At 36.4% G+C, this 19632-nt stretch overlaps 1 protein-coding gene across 1 annotated transcript in view; it reads right to left on the bottom strand.

Annotated features, from left to right (window-relative positions):
* The window catches only part of USH2A (usherin), a 691295-nt gene that overhangs the window by 450313 nt on the left and 221350 nt on the right, over positions 1-19632 (bottom strand). The window lies entirely within an intron of this gene.

Below are 19632 nucleotides of genomic sequence, written 5' to 3'. Positions count from 1 at the left end.
ACACAGGAATTTGATGTTTGGCTTAGTGGTTAAAAATAGATGTTACAGCCAGGTTTTGCCTGGGTTCAAACTCTAGAATTTATTCATGTGTGATCTTGGACAAATTATTTAACCTGTCTGTACTTACTTTCTTCATGTATAAAAGGGAATAATGATAGTTCCTTCTTTCACAAGATTCTTGGGAAGATAAGATGGGTCAATATGTAAAAGTTCTTTGAACCATCTGGCCCTATATAAGTATTAGTTATTATCATTATTATTAAAATCCATTGAATTTGCTTGCTTTTGGAGGCCCTTGATTTGGTATTAATAATTAACAAAAATAACAACAACAGAGGGCCATATGGAACCTTCATTTTACTCATTATAAAACATAAATCCTGTAACTGGAAACTCTGGATATCTATACAACTCCAAGGAGAGAGGGAAATCTACCACTGGAACAATCTCAGGGCTTCTCTGTGAGAACAAAAGCCTCTGCATCCTCACCTACACAAACTTCTCACAAACTGCCTACAAGTACATGATCCTTTATTATACAGAACTGTAGTTCTGTATAAAATTACAGTAGGCTCTTGCTCTACCTCAGAAATGTATAATGTATAGTGTATATCATTGTGAATACTAACATGGAAAAGATGTGACAACAGACTACCCTAGAACTTAGAGTTTAGAGATGATATCTGTCTTTGTCTTAATCTTTAGTTAACATGTTTCTTCCTTGCTTTCCCAAAATCCACACCAAAAACCATTCCTGATCTTCATGACAATGGATGAACCAATGCATCCTTTTACTACCCTTAAAGACCTCAACAACAGCCCCCCTGGATTATATCTACAGAAAAAAAGCAAGTTTCTCGACATGGATTAAATTCTTGGCTGTGTTCAATTCAAGACAAAACAAAAATGTCTCATTTCTCCAGTTTTCTGAACCAGTGATTAGAAACACCGTTAATGGCAGCATGAGGATAGGATGAACAAGCTGCATCACTTCTTAGAAAAAGGACTGGCTACATTCTAAGAAAGTCTGGTCGTTTCATCACTTTATGGAAATAAAGAAAAGGCTGAGATATTGTGTGGCAAATAGATTCTGTTCCATTTCATTTATTAGGATGGTCTTATATGAAATATTAAAAGAAAGCTTATTTATAAGAAGAAGCTCCAAAATTCCATCACTAAATAGTCCAGTAATCACTAAGTAGCCATTTATTCAATTTGGTAATGGTATGATTAAACAGTTCTCTAGTACACTAAAAACCATAGAGGTGAAATAAAACATTAGAGGCAAATGATTTTACCCAATGGTGCATTTTCTCTCTGTGTCTAGGTCCTCCCCTTGAAAAATAAGTCAAACACTGGTATATTTCAGTAGAATCTAGTTGCTTAGTTTTGTAAGTATTGGTTGGCTAATCTAATATATTATTATAGAGATCATAAAGACCAGTTTTCCCCTAAATACGTTGCTTTAAATTTCTACAACTTAATTTTACACACATGAATTACGTGGAAGAAGATATATTTGAATTAAGTGTAATAGTTTATATACAGGATTTTAAAGAAATTTTACAGAAATTTTGGCAGGACCCCTAAAGAAAATCGAGCATGTTTGCCACTTTACTGCATTTACAGAGGCTCTTCTCATTACAAATTGACTATCTTCTCAAAGTCTATTAGCAAATCCGTTGGCCCCACAGTCAAGGTTCCAGCCATTACTAATAGTGCCATCTGTTGGCAGCAGGTAATGCTGATTTGCTCCCCCCCCCCCCCCCATGGTGCAGTTTTGTTCATATCATTTGAAATCCTTAGGTTGAAAGGAGCTTCTCTCCTATGAAACGGTCATTTCTAAGCACAGATATGATAGAATGGATTTGCTTTGTCTCCTCAAGGCCTACTGAAGAGCCAGGTATCTAGTATACATTCACTTGATTTTATGTTGAAAAAAAAAAAAAACATTTTCCTAATACAGATTTGAAATAAAGCAGGCACAAGAAAGCAGATATATACATTGTATATTTCAAGATGCTTGAACCTAAATATGCTAGTTTTGTTTCAGATATTATAAATGATGGTTGACATTTGATGACAAGATTAAGAAATAACTCATTTAAAGTTGAGGACTAATAAAGCATATTATATTAGATTTAAAATGGGCTTCAATATGACTATATGAGAGGGTAAGAACAACTAGTTTAACTTTTACAGTCTTACCTCCCCAAACATTATTGAATTTTCATTATTTAACATGAAATGAATGATTTTATTGAAATAGAAGGACTTAAAATAGTAGTATCTTCTAAAGTATCAAACATTTACTTAAGATAGTAATGCAATGAGAAGAGAGCATGGTATGTAACTTTTATATTAGGAACAGATCCTTTAACTGTTTGTCAAAGCCAATAACTTCAAATATATTAGCTTCAAGTATATTAGCTTCAAAATAAGTGTGTCATGTATTGGTCAAAGTTTGGTATTATTTAAAAATTCTTCATTGTAAGACTAATAATATTATGTTACAGCTGCTGAAAGATTAACTAGGTTAAACCAAAAAGTTGAATGAGCTCATCTTTACTAATGATAAACTTATGGATAAACAAATAAATAGAAATGTAGACAATATTTTATGCCTTAGATTTCAGATGTAAGTGAAAAAGGAAATCCCTTTGATTTAAATTTTGCCGTGTTTCTTTCCCCTATTTTAAAATAACTAATTTGATACCTGCTTTTATTTTATTTTTTTGCCACCCTATTATACTCACCACTGGTAAAACAAACAGGACATTTTAGCTTTAATCTTCTTACTACATAACCCAAATAACTTCAGTCATGTTTGCATTAATGCTGCATTAATCATGTTGTTGCGTATTAATGAGTTTTCAGGCTATGCTAATTACTGTCATAGATTCTGCAGCAGCCCATTAAATATACAAATTACAGAATTAAAGAGCCAGAGCTCTTCATGATTAATCTCTAAATGGAGAAAAACTAATGATGTCTGTACAAAGTTTCTCTCTACTTTTGGCTGAGTGAGCCCAATGAACAATCAATTAGACTATTTGAAGAATAAGAAACTCACATATTACACAATTTTATGTAGGTGCTTCATTACAATGATGGGCACTGCTTTATAGTTCATAAAAATTCCACAACCCTTCCTTGTCTACTGCCCCAAATATTGGTTAGAATCCTGTTCAATATCGAACATAGTTTGGAATAAGGTAAGTTCATACTGAATCCAATGAGTAAAATACTAAAAGGGCTACACACACACACACACACAAATGTTCTCATCTAAAAAGAATTGTCACAAAAAGATCACAAACTCAAAAATCATAAAAAACATGTAGAGTTATTATAGAGCAAAACCATGATGCTTTATTAACCTACAGGAAGTCTGCACGTTACATGGAGTGATGCTGCACAGCAGAGCAGAGCAGATCCGGAATAAAAGGTGGAATCCAAGTAGACATTTTTACATGGGTAGGTAGGTGATATAAATACCCAACTCCATGCCCAGGAAAAAGTATGGTTCCTCATTACATGGGCTGAGTAGAGCAATAAGCAAATACACAAAACGTACCAGGGAAGAATGCTTGGATGGCTCAGTTGGTTAAAGGTTGGAGTCTTGGTTCTGCTCAGGTTATGATGATTTGAGCCTGGCAACAGGCTCTGTGCTCCATTTGGAGCCTGCTTAAGATTCTTTCTCCCTCCTCTCTGCTCCTCCCCCTGCTTGTGCTCTCTCTCTCTCTCAAATAAATAAATAAATAAAATATTAAAAAAAAGAGAAACATGCTAGGGATACAACAGAGGGGTTTAGACTAAAGAAAGAAGGAAGAAATATAGGGCTGGAAATCTGGACAGACAAAAACAACTATGTTCACACATCAGTAGATGAAATTTGGAAGGCCACACAAACTGCACCACCATTTGGCACAAGGGCTATGTGTGCAGTAGGAAGCTAGAGTCCAAAGAAGAATTCAGAAGTAGACTTTAGTCTGGGAGGGTAGCCTGGTAAGAGCTAGGCAGCAACACAGGTTCTAGGGTACTGGGTAGGTTTCTAAGAACATACAGGTAGTCAATTGCTAACACCAAGAAAGAAAATGGGACTAATGGGCATGGGTCTTGGAATGTGCTAGAAGACCCTTTGTCAAAAGTATGTACAAAGTCACTTAGGATTAACTTCCTGAGATTCTTAAAGCATGAGTCTGAATCTTGCAGGTAAATTCAGTACTCACCCCAGGGAATGGGGTAGAGAGTAGAAGTTACATGGCTCTACCCCTGGCAAGAGAAATGATATAGAGCACAGGAATCAGAGCATTTGCCCATCTATTACTATCCAACTAGACTATGGAATATCACTTCCTATCAAGGTCAAATGTGCTAATGTAGTATGTCATAAAAATCTTGGATGCAAAATAGGCCAGAAATTTAGTTTTCCACTGACAAGAGAAAAGCACAAGGGAAATAACTTCCACTTGCAGAGTCCTCACTTTAGGACCTATGCTGAGCTGAATACTTTATAAATGTTATTTTTTTTTCTCACATTTCATTTATTCTCACTACACAGATGAAAAAAAAACTGAAGCCTAGAGAAGTTATCCAGTACTAGAGAAGGTGTACTTACCAAAAAAGAACTGACTAAAAAAAAAGAAAAGAAAAAATCCTTCTTCTTCTTGGTAAATAGTCCAGTTTTGTTGAGCATAGGGAACTGCTTGTTGAGGGAAATACAGAATGATATAAACAGAGTAGGTGAAGAGTAAGCTCTTACCCCATAAAGCAGAACCAAGCCAATGAGGAGAGCAGAGAGCACATTTGCCAATCATATTCACTAGCCAGTTGATGAACTTTATCTATGACACGTGTTCAGGTGCACCTAGAAGCCTCTGTCTCCTAAGAGCACCTACAATTTCCTAGAGTACCTACAATTGTTATGCCCACAGGTTCTGCAACTTAAACCCTATAAATAACCAATTGAATATTTGTTGAGGTGTCTGCATTATTTCTATTTTCAAAGATAGATTTCTCATATGCTATTTCTTTTTTTTTCCCCCAATATCAGACATCTTTGCAAACAGGAAGAATTATCATGTTTCCCAAGTCATTTCTTTTTAGATCAGTTGCTACATTCCATGCACAGTGGAAATTCAATCAATGTGTGGCTAACAAATCCAAATGCAGAATGATTAAAGAAACCCCATGATTCAAATCCAGGAACTTATATATTACTTGTACATCCATGGAAAAATAAGAGCTGGGACTTGGCTAGTCAAACTAAATAGAAGTTAAACACCTAAGAAAGATTTTTTTCCCCCTGCTTCAGAGCATAACTTGTACAGAATAGAAATTGGTCATATATTCTTTCTTACAGAGAAGCAGTACAGTGACCCCACAGCCCTATACTCATCTCCTACATTAATGACTCCACAGCTATAAACCAGGCTTGACTAAGTTCTATAAAGAAGGCCTTCTCAATATTCTAGATTTCCTTTCCCACACAAAGGTAAGACATCAATCAGAGGTGTTCTGAGTATCTTTTAGACTGAATTGCTGATGTCCTGGGTGGTAATTTAAATAGAAACCTTTTGTCGCTTTAGCAGCAATTGTATACACACAATTTTGCCCAGGCAGAAAGTAATTAAATTGATAGAGGAAAGAAACATGACTTGAACTGGATAAAATACAAATACATCAAAATTAAAGTCAGTGTAATGAGCTGAAACCCTGCAAATTTAGACAACAGCACATTAGCCAAAGCACAGAAACCCCTCTCAGGCAGTATCAAAGCCGACAGAAAACACAATAACTTGGAAATCCTGCAGTAAGCAAGGAAGCATATTGATTAGGTACTGCATAGACTGAACAAGAGAATAACTTAAAAAAAAAGAAAAAAGAAAAAAGCTAATGAACGGGCCAGAGAAATACAATAGGCCAAACTAGAAATATAGCAAGAAGAAGAAGAAGGGGGGTAGAAACACCTCCAGAGAGAAATACAACAAGACAAAGCAAAAAGCTCAGCAAAAAAAGTAGAGCAATTCAAGTCAGAAACTCAGCAAGAAATGCAAGTCATGGCAGAAATATAAGATCAAGATAAGAACATATTCAACCTAACACCAAGTTTTAAATCACAACAACAAACTCAGCAACAAATCTGCCAAATGCTAATGATTCAAACAAGGAGACAATAATTGAAAGTAAGAAATATACCGCGTCTCACCCAGTAATGTTCACGATGCCATTTCCCCTCATTACTGTTGACATGGTGACCTTCTCCTGAAGAGACACACCAAAAACTTAGTTTAATTAAGGGTTACCAGTGTAGAGGAAGTGTTTTCCTGTCTCCACTGAGAGGCTGTGGGGAGTAACACCTCATCTATCTGGCATCATCAGGTTGGAAGGCATTCTGCATGCCCAGGTTTCCAGTTAGCAGAAGTTCCTTCTTTAAATACAGAATTATTTTAAAGCTTGTAGTACAATTTTATAAAATGTATCACACATTTTGTTACTTAAATTTAATTTAATTTTTATGTTTTTTACATTTAAAAAATTTTTAAATCCAATTAATTAGCATATAGTATATCATCCATTTTAGAGGTAGAGGTCAGTGATTCATCAATTTTATATAGTCCCCAGTGCTCACTACATCCTGTGCCCTCCTTAATGTCCATCACCCGATTATCCCATCCCCCCATCCCTTTCCCCTCCAGTGACCCTCAGTTTGCTTCCTATGATTAAGAGTCTCTTATGGTTTGTCTTCCTGACTTCATCTTGTTCTATGTTCCCCTCCCTTCCCTTAGATCTTATTTTGTTTCTTAAATTCCACATATGAGTGAGATCATATAATTGACTTTCTCTGATTGACTTATTTCGCTTAGCATAACACCCTCTAGTTCTATCCAACATTTTCTTATTTTCTAGAGTATGATAAATGTGCTTTAATCTTTCTGTGACTTGATATGTTTACATATGACCAACAACTTTTTATAACATCTTGAATAAGAACGGTATCTTCAGAAGATCTTGAGCCTGAATATCAAAATGTCTATTGACATGTAAGAATTAAATAGGATATCTGGGTTTTTCAAGGACTCCTGTCTTTTCATTTGTTATCATTTGAATCTGGTGTTACTTAAACCAAACCAAAACAAAACAAAACTTACCAGTCTGCTAGCCAGAAAGATCATTCAATGTCATCATGCCCTCAAATAGTTTCTGGGTCCTTTCTATCAGCAAAGCCACTCTTTGCTCCCTTCTCCCTATCCTTGGTGCTTTGAGTTTCCAATTTGCCATGTTCTAGAAATAAAACATTTGCATTTTCTCTGAGGTAAGAGGAAATGGGGAGACAGAGAGCAAATCAGAGAAAATGTAGAGAGCAAGATGAATGAGGAACACTCCATTGCGTAGTATAGAAGTTTTAGTATTTGAGCTGAAATATCCATTTTGATTATGTAATTTTTTTTGTTTGTTTGTTCAATACCAACCATATTTTTCAACCACACTGCAAATAGTCTAAGCTGCAGTAAAAGTAGCCTCTGGATAAGCACACTACTAATTTATCAGTTATTTTTGCTAATGGTCCCACCTCTTTAATCCTGTAGCCAAGGGAAACCAAATCTCAAGACAAAGAGATGTAGTAGAAAAATCACTAGGCTAGAAGTTCTGAATATCAATAGAGATTTTGCCCCTGATATAAATAAATCACTGCAAATTTCTTGGCCTCCATCTCTTCATCTGGGGAATGAGGGGTGGGACTAGTTATCTCTTCCACAAGGGCTTAATTCAATTAGCTGTTTGGCATCATGTAGACATCATCTGAGAATGGCCTAGGTCTTTCATCACTACCAGACAGCTGCCAATTTAACTGATTCAAAAGCAAATGAGGTATTGGGTTAATTCTTGCAACTTTGGAAATTTACATTTACAAAAAGGTGCTATATGATATCTTTTCCCCTTGTCAAACTAGAAGTGCAATGTAAAGACTAAAAATATAAGCCTAATTTTTAAAAGAGTTCCTCTGATAGTGCTGCTGACTGCTTGCAGACCATGGAAGAGAATGCCTGCATGCACATGGAACAGTTGTAGAAGGGCTTCTTTCCAATTAATAGTTGTTGAGCTATTGCTATGTGTCAGACTTTAGTCTAAGCACATGCATTCAATCATTAATCCTTACAAAAATATTTTATCCTAATTTAATGAAACAGGAAACTGAGGCCAAGACAGAGTATGTCTAATTAAAATAGAAATTATTGCTTTTAGTAATTTACAAAAAAAAAAATATTCCCTATTTCTAGGGGGGGTGGGGAACAAAGCCATGGAACCTTAATAATATACTTGATTCATGATTGTCTAACCAAATTTGATTAAAAAATTTTATCCCGGGGCAGCCGCAGTGGCACAGTGGTTTAGCGCCACCTGTGGCCTGGGGCATGATCCTGGAGACCCGGGATCAAGTCCCACGTCGGGCTCCCTGCATGGAGTCCGCTTCTCCCTCTGCCTGTGTCTCTGCCTCTCTCTCTCTCTCTCCTGTCTCTATAAATAAATAAATAAATAAATAAATAAATAAATAAATAAATAAATCTTAGAAAAAAATAAAAACATAAATAAAAAATTTTATCCCAGGCAGTTCTTTGTCTAATCTGTGGGAATGGTTATTATTTAAGAAATGATTGTTTCTGTTATAATGATCCAAAGGGATACAGGAAATGCGATTCATGATGATATAATTGGCCAGCATAAGCTCTGATTCTATAATGTGTGTTTAAATATGGTGGCTCCATATATGTGTAGCTCTTCTCATGCCAATGCCTACAGGTAGCACTGCGGAGAAATGCAATGGTTTTCAGATTTAGCTATTTTAGCTGTGACTATATATCACCACAGAGATAGTTTGCATTAAGAAATATTTAAAACTTTTGGGTCTCTTACCAGACCAGATTGATGCTGTCAGAGAAGTTAGAGGTCACAGCATTCTCCTAATGGTATATACCAAACCAATAAATGAGTGGGCGAGAAAGGAGGGAAAACTTTAGGCCATGGTTGAGCTCTGTGTGTGTGTGTGTGTGTCTGTGTGTGTGTAAATTTTTTTTTTTAATTTATTTATCGGTTGAGCTCTTTTTAATGGCCTTAGAATTAAGATTCTCTTTTTCTAACATTGGTCAAGCTCTTTTCACAAAGTATTTTATTGGATGACTGAGATGCAGAGAATGGGGTTTCCTTTCAAGGAAGTGAGTAACTTATTACAACAACAACAACAACATCAACAACAAAAGCCAGGATTCTGGGTACCCTATTGGCATTATGTTTCCTGTGAGTGAGTTTGAAAGGAAAGGTCACACTATATTGAATCATCTATACGATCCATTGAGATGTCTATTATTGGATCCACTTCATCTGTCCTGGCCAGCCTTGGCAACATTTACTCTTCTTTATCTGATTTGTTTCATGAGGAAGCACTCAGGACAATGTTACCACCTCCATTGCTGGCATTTGTACAGAGACCTTCTAATATCCATCTGTGCTGCACAACACTGACAAAATAATAAAGGTGATTCTGTAAAGTTACCCAAATGATATAGCAATTCACAATCTAAAACTAAAAGAGAGAATTCCAATAAAGGATCGGTGAACCTAAAAAAATCAATGAGTAAAGAATAAGTATCAAAGAATTCAAATTAGATGCTGTTGTAGCAAAACTGTCAATTACCCCACATTCTTTTATTAATTTTGCTTTTATTTGTAAGATGGTTTCTGTCCCTTTCCTTGGAGCCATTAGAGAGCATCAGCATGGCAGAAGAATGATTGGAAAATAACCGCCAACCAGATTTGCTATCTATATTCTAAGAAAAAGATGCTGATTCAGAAGTCAGTGTATTTTTAAACTTTCTATAGTTGTCAACCCAGAAGATGCAATTCACGATGAATAACCTCAGGGACTCTGGAAACTTTTGAGAAATTCACTGTAACCTAGAAATGAGATGGGATATTAAATGTTGATAATTTTGGAGCTGAGAATTTGAATAGCATGCTGAACCATCTGATGAATTGATTATTATGAAAAGAATGTAGATAAATATTAAGATAGAGACCTTGCATATTTTCCACTTTTATTCTTTACTTGTTTTGATGAGATATTTTATAATTAAAAATTAAGTGAATCTATCTGCCCAGCACTGCACTAAGTCCTTCTTCATCTAATTTATTTAATGCTAAAAACAATTGTGATTTAGATATTGCTTTCCCTTGTTTAAAGAGTAAGACACTGAGTGAGTTTCAGAGTGTTTACCCATAAAGGTAGAAAGGATAGATTTGAATCTCTATCTTCCCACTCAAGTCCAGTGCCTTTTTTTTTTTTTTTTTTTTTTTTTTTTTTACTGTAAGGCTATTTTAGAAACAACCTACAGAGCTATCTTGAAATTACACTTCCAAAATTACAGTCGTTTTCACATCACTCCCCTGAGCAAACATTAGGTCCCATTTGAACTCAAATTAGATGGAAATCTCTCTTCCTATCCTTCAAAAACTTCCAAAATGTAACTTTCCCAGAGTCATCTACTCTTTTCGCACAAAACAGTCAAAATAACCAGTAAAGGAACAGTACTTTACCCAAACTGATCATCTTGCTATTTCTCAAACTTGCCCTTGGACTTCTCATCCTGATTCCTTTATCCACGATTGTCCCTCTCTCAGAATACCATACTCAATCTATTTGGATCTTTAAAATTTACCTGTTCTTTACAGATTTTCTCATTGCTACCTTCTTTTCAAAGCCCCTTTTTGATAATTCTAATTAGATAGAATTTATTATTAATGATTATGAACATTTGTATTTGATATCGTATGTCAGGTAGTCTAGATGCTTTACATTTTAATTATTACAATAGCTCTATCAGACAGAATTGCACTTACTATTATCACCACCATTCTACACAGTATAGAACTGAAACGCAGATAGGTTAAGAGAGTTATAAATGTGTCAAGGACCTAGTAACGTGGTCAAGATGAGATATGAATTCTGAGTTCAACCCAGGAATTTGGACCAGCTACTCTAGAATCCAGGTCTCTAACCACTCTATATACAATTTCTTATTCCCTTTACTGTGGTATGACACATCTTATTCATGTTTATATATTAATTTCATCTTTTCTCCTAAACTTTGAAAGAAGGAGTATTATTTTACTTATCTTTCCAACCCCTTGATCTGGGAAGATTTCCCTTTCAAACAAAAGAAACATAAATTTTACTTTTCACTTAGATCTAATACTCAGGACATTTTGCTTTCTTACAGTGTCAGCCAGTTGCTTTTTCACATTGCCAACTCCTTTATTTGGAATCAGAGAAAGAAGGACAGAGATATGTTATATGTATTTTGGGTCTACTTTGCAAATATCTTTGGTCATTATAGCACTGGGTATCTTACAAATTCTCCATAGTTTTCTGTAAAATTGGGTTGGTTTGGGAGACGGGGGTCATGAACTCCTACAGAGCCAGCCCTAGGCAAATTATCATGGATGCAACATTCATATTCAACCTTGCTTTTCATGGCTTTCATCCTTTTCCTTCTCTTGGTGCCCATCCTTGGCTATGAAGTTAGTCAGAGACACAGTAATGTTAGAGCTACAAGGTTAATAGCCGCTATCTAGTCAATTAATTTTGTTGAAGAAACTGAAACATAATTTCCAAAATATAGTTATAATGCTATTAGAATATTATCTAACATATATAATATAAATTCCAATATATAATTATAATTCTATAATCAGTGGCCCTGCTGCAACCCTACATTGCACCATGCTGTCCTCTGCCAACTTAGGAACATTCATGATGGTACTCCACTTGGAAATCCCCTAGGGATGTATGGCACTTCAGATCATCTTTTCCTCTCCCTGTAATGAAAGCCTACTCTCAACTGCTTAAAATCCAGAAAGAGCAGAAAGTCTAATCCATGTTAAAATGTTAAAGACTGATAAAAGCTTAATGTGTTTTCTCTCCCAGTGGGCTAAGAATTCAATTTTAATGAGAAAAATATATCTTCATCCTCAAATTCCCAAAATATTGATATGTGGAACCCTGCTAAGTGCAATGTTAAAATAAGTGCAGTGGTGGGAGTGGTGGGAGAAAAAGAGTTCCAAGGTTAATGAAGTTTAGAAAATATTCAGTCCCTGAAATTTATAAAGAATCTTTACTTGCATGTTAAATAACCTAAGATATCATGCAACAGCATCAACAGAAAGGACAATAACAACAGCAAACATCAGATTACCTTGATTTAACATAATGTTTTCTAAATGTATTTCAACATATTAAATATATTTTGCATTGAGCCCAGTGTTCCTTGGAATGGCTATTTGGGAAGAACCCAATAGTCTATAGACTACATAGTGTGTATCAAGAGAATCAGCTCTGTTATCCACTCAGATCATATCCAACTGGGAAGTCTCAAAATCTGTCCACTTATAGAGTTGCTGAACTTTGTGAACTTATACCAAAAAAAACATAAAGGAGAGTCATTAAAATTGGGGCTTATGACAGGACTCAAAATGGAGAAACTGAGTGTTTCAAGCCTCAGGAAACCAGAAGGTAAGGTGCATGGCTCCTTCATTGTGATTGCTGACTGATGATCACAGTCCACAGCTGAGAATCAGAAGTTAGAGGAGGAGAGAGCACTGAACTCAGGCATGGAAATATAAGGCAATATTAAATATAAGCCCTATTTCTGGAGCTCAGACATGGAAATGTTGAGCAATATTTATTCCTATTTAATGCTCCAGAAACCATTATGTCATTAACTTTAAAGTGAATTAAATTAGCACATAGGTCTATTTTTTTTTCATGTTCTAGAGGGGAAAAAAAGAAGCTATTCCTTTCAGAGCTTTATGTTGATTTTCATATTATTGCTTAAAATATGAATGATTACCGTGTATATGTCTGGCTAATTCTGAATGATGATAATCAGGAAATCTCTTTTCCTTTTTTAGTAAACTCACTGATAGCTTAATTCCTTTTTTCTTATCCCTTTCACAGAATTGTGGATTTATGGAACACTGAATATTATGATAGATTACAATATTTGTATTATAATGAATCAGATGATTAAATCTATCATGTTGCTTATAGGGTATCTGCTCTGTATTGTGATCTGTCTTGCCCATGAACAATAATGCATAGTTTTTTTGATTCAGAAATACTGAGAGCTAAAAATAATTAAAACAAAACCCATTTTCTATGCTTTGTAAGAACAATTCTTTTGAGCCTCAAATTATAATACCTAAAATATAGAGATGTTAATTTCCAAACCAAAGCAAAATATGGAGAACACAGAAGTTTTGAAAAATTCCTCCCATGTTTTACTATCCTTTATAAAAAATGAAGGGAGGGATCCCTGGGTGGCTCAGAGGTTTGGCACCTGCCTTAGGCCCAGGGCATGATCCTGGAGTCCCGGGATCGAGTCCCGCGTTAGGCTCCTGGCATGGAGCCTGCTTCTCCCTCTGCCTGTGTCTCTGCCTCTCTCTCTCTCTCATGAATAAATAAATAAAATCTTTTTAAAAAATGAAGGAAAATTACACATACAGTTTGATACAGGAGTGGTTGCACATGCAAAAACCTTTAAATATATATTCCAAGAGACATAGCCAAAATAAATGAGGATATTAGTAGACAAATTTAAAAAACAATTGAGGATAAAGGGGCGCTTGGATGGCTCAGTCAGTTAAGCAGCTGCCTTCAGCTCAGGTCATGATCTCCAGGTCCTGAGATCAAACCTGTGTGGAGTTGCCTGCTTGCTAGGGAGTCTGTTTCTCTCTCTTTCCCTCTGCCCCTCCCTACTGCTCATTCTCTCACTCTCTCTTTCAAATAAATAAATAAAATATTTTTAAAAAATAAAAAGAAGAGAATAGTAATGTTTCAGGGCATAGAACAGGACAAGGAATGCTCCCATTTTAAAGACATAAAACAGAAAACCCTGAAATTCCAGTCGAGTCAACTATAATAATTAAAGAATTTTATGGCAACTAGTATTTTGAGACAATACACGAAGTGTATTTGGGTTCATTTGCAACCAGTTTTGTTAAATCAATTTAAAGTCTCCCTTTGAAGAAGAACTAAAAAATGATAAAAATTGTCCATCTAATGAACAAGCTTTTCACACTGTACTTCTTTTGTCATAGTTGAATGCAACTTTATGTATCCGTGGCTTGAACAGGACATTTTGTCCATAAAATAGATTCCATTGCCTTCAGAAATAGTTAAACATGTCCACAAACCCCCTCTTGATGTTATTGTAGTTAGACATTGTGTCTGTAAGAATCCCAAAATGTGGGTACCAGAAACAGACGCAGGTGAAGAGCTAAGCTAAAGTGAGGTGGTGGTCATTAAGGATGGTGACCACAGCTCAGCAGCAGGTAGGCATACAAGTTTAAGAGAATTAGTCTAGGGATCCCTAGGTGGCGCAGCGGTTTGGCGCCTGCCTTTGGCCCAGGGCGCGATCCTGGAGATCCGGGATCGAATCCCACGTCGGGCTCCCGGTGCATGGAGCCTGCTTCTCCCTCTGCCTATGTCTCTGCCTCTGTGTGTGTGTGTGTGTGTGTGTGTGTGTGTGTCTATCATAAATAAATAAATAATTAAAAAAAAAAAGAGAATTAGTCTAGCTGTGGTTCTCTGTGCAGGCAAGAACTGTATCCTCAAACTGGTGGGTCATGCTACAGCTTATTCAAACAGAGACGAAGACTGAGAAGAGGGAAACTGCATACCTTTCTATTTAGTGGTATAACAAAGGAAGCCTCCCATGAATCTAGGCCTTGGAGCCTGAATACAAAGATTTAAATACCACCCGTAAAATACACTACCTGTATGATTTGGGGGCAAGTTACTTATCGTTTCTGGACCTATTTTACACATCTGAGGAGGGGATTAAATGAAAAGGCACAAGTGAACACCCTACTACATTGTTGAGGGGGTAAGTAAGCCATTACATTCAGCATAAGATATCAATGATCAAGAAACTCTGATCTATGTCCAAGGACTAGCTACCATATTAACTCAATCCTTTTCTCTCTCTATATTCAGCTTCCTTCTTCCCGTGATTTCTGATCTTGATTGCAATAAACTCACGCTGACTAAAGGGCTTATCATCATCAACAGAAACATCATAGATGTTGGAGCTAAAGGGGATCTTAATTATGATTTACTGTGACTCCCACATAGTACAGTTAGGCAAATGCACCAAATGGGAAAATGACTATAGTCAATGAATAACTTTTCCACTGAGTTTGCACACATATGAAAACAATTGTACAGGATTGGTACATATTCAATAAAGTACTCATTGGTCTTTTAGGAGGATAAACAGCATCTCAGTATGGTAAACCTTATTAGTACAAACACTGTGACTAGCAGAAAGAAAAAACAAATGATTAGAATTTTGGTGTGTTGGGATCCTGCATTTAGAGTCCAAAATTGATCTCTTTATGTAATAAACAGTGAACGTATGTCAAAGCTACTATTAATCATTAGTCTTTAGCATATTTATAAAGAAATACATGACGCCCAGCATTTTATATATTTGATGTGATTATCATACTGTAATATCTGTGAAGACAATCGTGTATCTTTGGTTAGGATCAAACAATGCTCTTCCATATCAGTACAATCATGAAGTCACTTAGAAGAATATTGAAAAATAGCTCAGGTTGGTGAATTGTGGTTGTTGCCTTGAGTGTACTAAAATCAGCAGGAGTTGCTAATGAAACCATTATCTCCATGCTATTAGCGTCTGAACCCAAGCATTCTGAGGGAAACTTAAAAGAAGATCGTTGCGTCATCACTACAAATATAAGAAATCTCAGGCTAAAATAAATGGCCCAATTAATTATGCTGCATTTTCCAGGATGAATTTCAACTAAAAACACACAGCATCTCTGATTAGTATTTACTAGTTATTAGAGCTTTTGATATGTCATCCAATTGCTCTGGTTACTTTACCATGACACATGCTGGTTGCAAATTCATAATTTCCTCTTAAATAAATTAAATGTGGGATCCCTGGGTGGCGCAGCGGTTTAGCGCCTGCCTTTGGCCCAGGGCGCGATCCTGGGGACCCGGGATCGAATCCCACGTCGGGCTCCCGGTGCATGGAGCCTGCTTCTCCCTCTGCCTGTGTCTCTGCCTCTCTCTCTCTCTCTCTGTGACTATCATAAATAAATAAAAAAAAAAAATTAAATGTGAGGAACTGCAAGGGCGGGGGGGCGGGGGGGGGGCGGTGGTATTTCTCTTTTGCTTAAGTTCTCTCTTTCTGTACCAAACCAACTCTGCTTTCTCATCAGTTACTTAGAGTAATTATTAGGGGTTGAGTTGGGTTTTCCTGAATTTATATGTTGAATTTAACCCCCCGTCCTTCAGAATATGGCCTTATTTGGAAATAAGGTCTTGATACAGATGTAATTAGTTAAGATGAGCTCATTGGAATAGGATGGGTCCCTTCTTCAGTGCGACTGGTGTCTTTATCAAAAGAGGGCCATGTTAGGACACCTGGTTGGCTCAGGGGTTGAGCCTCTGCCTTTGGTTCAGGGCAGATCTGGGGGTCCTGGGACTGATTCCCGCATCAGGCTCCCTGTGGGGAGCTGGTTTCTCCCTCTGCCTATGTCTCTGCCTCTCTCTCTCTGTGTCTCTCATAAATAAATAAAAATTTTTAAACCAAATGATATTAAGGGGAAAAAAAAGAGTGCCATGTGAAGAAACAAACATACACGAAAGGAAAGCATCATGTGAGGGTGAGGCAAAAATCGGGGTGATGTCAAAGTCAACAAACCTCAAAAACTGCCAGCAAACCTCCCAAAGCTGGAGGAAAGTCCTGGAACAGATTCTCCCTCACGGGCTTTGGAAGAAATCAATCATTCCAGCATCTTCATCTTGGACTTCTAACCTCTAGAACTTTGAAACAATACATTTCTAGTGTTTAAGTTGCCAGCTTTGTGGGTAGCCCTGGCAAATGAACACATTAGTAACCATAAGAATAAATACTTAGTGGTATGAAGTGCTGCCATCAGTGCCATGGGATATAAGAATATTTGCACAAAAATTATTTTTAAAACTTAGAAGGTTAAAAATTATACTATACTACATAACCCATAAGTAACATAAAATTTAAAAAAAAACACAAAGTATTATCCAATGCAGAGTCATCCCAGAGAGACATATTCATATAATTTATTTTGATTAGGACTCACACATCTATAGGATGAATGACCCCACTGAGAAGTGAGAAGAAATGAGACTTGAGAATTATAATGCATAAAATCCTCCGAACCCACAACCTCGACTTCTTAAAATCTCTGACCCAATTCTTATAAAACTCTTTGTTGGCATGTAAAATACGTTTCTTTGAACTGGGACAGTATGACCATTTGGAGATATGTGACAGTCAGACTACTAATCCAAATTTAAATAATAAGTGACTATTTCACCTATTCACTTTATTTGCAGCATTGCATTCAGAATAAGAAATTGTATGTTTAGAGAATCAAATGGCAATCGGTTGACTATACAATCTCGATCGAGCTATGTTTTCACATGCGCACAAATTTTGCTGGTATGGTTCGCTAACGCCAATTAAAGATAATATATTTTGCATTTGAAAAAGGAAATGATGAATGCCTTAATATAACGGGGAGTCAAATCCTCTGATAAAGCATGTAGGAAACCTTTACAGGTTCATTCTAGTTTTCTTTAAGTAATTTCCCCAAAGAATTTTTTGGTGTATGAGATATAGAGAAAATGTGATTGTATCAGATTCAGATTGTTATATGCAGACCACATGTAAAAATTAATCTCATATTGTTACCAGATTGTAAATGTTTTGAAAGCCCAGAGGATATGTTAGTAATCTTTGTACAGGATAATGGCAGTACCTAGCAGACCTCTTAACACACAGTTGTTCAAGTAAGCTAATCAAACACTTTGTGTTGCTCAAAAATGCAGCAGCCGGTGGACTGAAACTGCAAATAAATAAATATAACCGGGTTGGCTCAGCATGTTCAAAAACTTGCAAAAGTAGAACAAAAATCTGCTACCTTTGTCTTGAGTTAAAGAACCACTACGGTTAACATGGTGCCCAATGTACGTCTATTGCCCCAACTGTACCCTTCATCATGGGTTATGAGCTTCAATTACTCTTATCATGCACTTCCCCGAGGCCACAGGGAGGAAGATCTTGCCACAATTTTTTTTTTCTGCCTTTTATTTTTCCTGGCACTTTCCAGAATACCAACTCTGTCCTCTTGGCCCTTCCTTGCTTTTTATTGACCTTTTTTTATTGACTTGTAGCTGATTGCTTGATGGATTTTTAATTTTTATTCGACTGTGTTCTAGCAATCATATGTAGATGTTATATAACCTTATATTTTCCCTGCTTGTGACTCAGGGAGAGTCTCTCTCTGATGAAGAGAATGGGCATGGTGTTGGTGCAGCCATCTGGCCCAGAAAGATTTGGAGAAGACAGCATAATGCTGGGATGGAAAACGGATGAAACAGACAGGAAACTGAAACAGCTGATGGATTTTCTTGGCTAAAAGGCAATATAAATTAACTTTTAAAACTAGGTATGGTTTTCCCTTTTGCTAACCCAAACCTACCATCTCCATATCCCAAGGCTACCTTAACACAAAGTATACCCCATTCATCTGTGGGGCCAGCTCTTTGTTCCCCCATCGTATTTATCTACATTCTTCCAATTCTGATGATCTTACCCTGCTTCCCCTTCATCTTCTTAACTTCAGGATCTCCTTTAATTACCAACTGCTGAGGAATATCAGCCAAGGTCAGGAAGTAAGTGTGGAATTCCATCTTCCACATTCAGTCCATTTTTGCTTAGATAGGACTCTCAACTCGCCTGAAATCGCTCCCAGGAGTTTACATTTGCCCATGTCACCACTTTGAAACAAAATTCATCTCACAGACCCTAGGCACAGGCTGTTAAAAAATCTTGAAGTTATAATGGACCCTTGAGCCACAGCTGACTCTAGGTGTTGACTTCCCCCACCCCCTTTATAGAGGAGAAAAAGATAAAAATTTGTTTTCTTTCCCTCTACTCCTAGGACTATCTGTCAGTGTATTGCTATTAACTTCCAGACTGTTCAATATGCTTGATGATAACACTAATAACAGTCAGTGTTTTATCACCTGGAAAATAGACAAAGCAAGATCCTAACTTAGAATAGACCATAGTGTTGATGTTTATTTGGGCTTCCTAAAATGTACTTCTAAATAGATTCAGTTCAGTGAGTTCAAAACCTATCAGCCAGATTTTTGATAATATGATCCTGCTGTTCAGTACTTTTCCCAAGTTCTAATTTACATGAGCATTAATCTGATCTCATGCTTTACCTAAAAAAAGCTCTGCAGAGTCATACTCCATCTCTTTACTCTTCCCAGTTTGGGGGAATACACACACAAAATTAATTAGAAGATAATTAACCAACTTTATGAAGAATTCAAAATGAATTTCCTTCAAATAAGGGCTGCTTTCAATGTATTTAAAACAAAACACTAAGGTAATTCTAATCCTTATCAAATGTGATCAAGGACAATTTGAATTTCTTTTCCTTTTCTTTTTTGCACAATTTGAATTTTTTAACATGAGGTTTAGA

The sequence above is a fragment of the Canis lupus genome, chromosome 38 (genome assembly GCF_048164855.1).
Source record: "Canis lupus baileyi chromosome 38, mCanLup2.hap1, whole genome shotgun sequence".
Classification (NCBI taxonomy): Eukaryota; Metazoa; Chordata; class Mammalia; order Carnivora; family Canidae; genus Canis; species Canis lupus.
The sequence above is the reverse complement of the archived record's forward strand: the minus strand, read 5'-3'. Positions and strand labels throughout refer to the sequence as shown.